We start from the raw sequence: 3,592 nt of genomic DNA on the forward strand, positions 1-3,592 counted from the left end.
TTCTTCTGTTGACCACTAAATGAGAAGTTTAGAAGAACGTTCACGCTGCTCTTTTCCTTGCAATGAAAGTAGATGAGGACCGGGGGCCGTCAAGCTCCAAAAAGACAAACAATAGGTTATATCATAAATGTAGTCCATACGTCTTGTTATATTTAAGTGTTCTGAAGTCATACAGTATTTATGCGAGTAACACTCTGAAAATCTTATTTATATTTTTAAAAAAGCACTTCAGTTAGAGAACTAAAATATTTCAAAAGAACAGACAAGTGCGAACTGAATGTAGTGTTTTTAGACACTTGTAGAACTTGTATTACATCTCTGTGTAATTTCATAATTACTTATTGTCTTTGAAATATGGTTAAAGTTTACTACAGAATGGACTGACAAGCATTCATGTTAAACAAAAATATACTTCATGTCATTTCTATTAAAACTTTGTTATATATTTCAATTTTTATAACTACAAATTTGCAATGAAGTTGCAATTTAATACATTTAAATTGCATTAATTTTTATTGTAATGTTCAATAACACTAAAGTTAAAATTATAATCAAGACGTTACATGTACTTTAGCATGTTAGTCTACGCATCAATTTAAAACATGACAAAAAATGTAAACTGATTTAAAATGTACTCTCTAAGTCCCAGGTCACCATTCACTTTCATTGTATGGAAAAGGGCAGCTTGAACATTTAGCTTAATTTCTCTTTTTTTGTTTCATGAAAGACAAACAGTGGGTTTTGAAAGAGCAAATGCAATTTTTATGGGTGAGCTTTTCCTTAAAAATGAACTATATCATCTTAAATTGTATGTTGCAGAATATGCATAATACATGCATACCATAACCACAATAAAATATAATTGAGTTATAGTTATTTGAATTTAACATGCTCTAATATCCAGTGCCAAGTGCAGATTTCCCGTGCCAGTAGTAATCTATATCTATTTTTCAACACTTAATAGGGTGAAGAAACTTCCTCTAACTACTATTAGTGACAGAAGAGCGTATTAAATATTTGATTCGCCGTTTTAATTATTCATCAGATTTGCCATAATCACATTTATCATGTTACGTTAAAGTTGTGTTTTACACTGTTGAGTCAGATGTTGGCTGTTGGTGTGAATCTGAGTAGTTGAGATGCATCCCAAAATCCTGCAGTTTTGGCAGCTTCTCAACGCTTCTGCTGCCCCGTGCCAAGAAAAAGCAACACCTGCAGAACTCAAACTCCCATTACTATGCATTTATGGAATGAAAAAGAATAATTAAACTGTATGGCGTTAACTGCCACGCTCAAATAGGGAAAAGTTTGCATGTTTAAGGAGCCAGATGAGACTCATTTTATGAACTTTTAGGGAATTTAGAGCAAGCACGCCTGAGGAAAAAAACGATGCTTATTATTTTGGGATATATTAATTTATTAAAAATACTTTAAAAATGCAATTAATATATATAATGTCTTGAATGCACGTCTTCTATGATTATGATTTTAATTTCTGTATTAAAATCAATTATTTAATCTAATTATTTATTTAATTAATTTTCATATTTTTAAGGGAAAAAATGTCAGGTCATTTGACCTGATTTCATATTAAAGAGAAAAAAAATCTTAAATAAAATTCTTGGAAAGAAAATCTTAGGTAGTTTGGCATTCTCCAAAATAATAAAAAAAAGAATATTATAACAAAACTGCTTTACTACTAATTTATATTTGAAAAAAAACTTTTGTTCATCCACCAAATGTCATATGGTACAACCAACAATGTCAGGTGGTGCAACCAACATGCAGGAGATAAATATGGAAAACAGGAAATGATAGAAGGATCCTCATGCCGGTAGGTCAATGTAAAGAAGTCTCTAAAAATATCAAATAATTTGACAAGGTGACAAGGAAAAATAGTTTAGACTGCAAAATGTCATGTGGTTCAACTCCCTAAAACTGTAATGATATTTATGAATGAATTAATTCATTCATTCATAATTAGGCTAATTAATTATATATGTAAAAAAATATATTTATACTGTAAAAATTATATTTAAAAACATTTTCAGAAATAAAGGAAGATGTTTTTTTTGTTTTTTGTTTTTTACTTGGTTATACCACATGATATTTTTAGATCACTCTCACTTCATAAATACAAATCCAACAGTGTATGTTTGTATAAATATTCCAAATAGTCTCTCAGTCAATATGAGCTCATGAAGCAGTATGCATAATCATTACAAAAGAAAGGGCAAAATGCTTAAAAATAGTTTTTAATGGTTTTAATGCATTATAGCATGTCACACTGCCGAACACGTCTCAGCTGAATGAACAGACTCACACACACTCAATGCAGTGCAGGTGTTTGTGTGTTTGACTCCTGAGTCCTGAAGTCAGTAAGTTCAGTGCTGTGTTTCTGAATGAACATTTGCTTTAGGAATCCTGACTGAGGTGATTTATTGGAATGCGACCCAGGGCTGTTCCTGTGCTTGGGTGGAGAGGTTAACCACGCACCGCCTCAGTCATCTGCATCCCTGCATTTTCTCTAATTTAAACCATTGTCACAACATTCCCAAAATTGCTCTAACAACCTCTATAGAGGTATAGAAGCCACCAATGAGGAAGACCACAAATCAAAGAACTGATACAAACCGCAGTTCTTTAGAACACTACAATAAGTTATTCACGTGCTGGTTTCGATCATTAAGTTGAGTTTTGTTCTGATGTATCATGCTCATGGTGAGTCACGGTTTTGGTGAATACATTTAGGTTTCTTTTTGAAAGTTCCCTGAGGCAAATCACCTGATTTAACGGTATTAACGGTAACACTTCCAAGCCACAAGCCTAACCCATAGCTAGAATTAAACCGCATTGTTCTATTCATGTCTCAGTGCAAATAAACATTAATGCACAGATTGCAGCAATGTCTGGGTGGAACAGGGGCGGACCTGGGAGTGTCACTCATCTCGCTGCAGTTCACTGCTGCCCTCTGCTGGCTCAACTGAACATCTTTTCTTTTCTTTTTTTCTCTTCTTTTTTAACGTTCACAACAGAATAACAGATGTTTTGACACAATTTAAAAGACTTTAAAAGAAAATGTAAAAAATTAAATTTTGAAGGATAGATTATAATAGCTTTATAATATTTAGTATATAAAATGTAAAACAATTAATATATAAAATTATGTCTCTTACATTATTTTTGTCAAGATTTGCTATTTTAAATGTATGTTAAATTTTAGTTGAAAAAATGTTACAATTATTAATATGCTACTGTAAGTTAGAAAAGGGTATTTTAAAAACATTTAGAAAAAATAAGTTATCACAGAATATTCTACTCACTATGTAACTTTATACCAAAATCCACTTTACAGTTTTGATCAGATCTTTATTTTAGGACATACAAATAATTGTTGTTGCATTAAAAACAATATTGAAAAGGTTTCACATAATCAAAATTGCCCCAATTTATCAGATATTTGTAGACAACTATAGGGGAGAGTGGGGTAAAATGTGTCAGTCGGTAAACTCTTGTGCCCCTTAACGTAGGAAACTGCACAATTTTTGTAATTTCACTATATATAAAACCATTATACTGTATATATATATAT

The sequence above is a fragment of the Sinocyclocheilus anshuiensis genome, unplaced genomic scaffold (assembly GCF_001515605.1).
Source record: "Sinocyclocheilus anshuiensis isolate Anshui unplaced genomic scaffold, SAMN03320099.WGS_v1.1 scaffold1163, whole genome shotgun sequence".
NCBI classification, from domain to species: Eukaryota; Metazoa; Chordata; class Actinopteri; order Cypriniformes; family Cyprinidae; genus Sinocyclocheilus; species Sinocyclocheilus anshuiensis.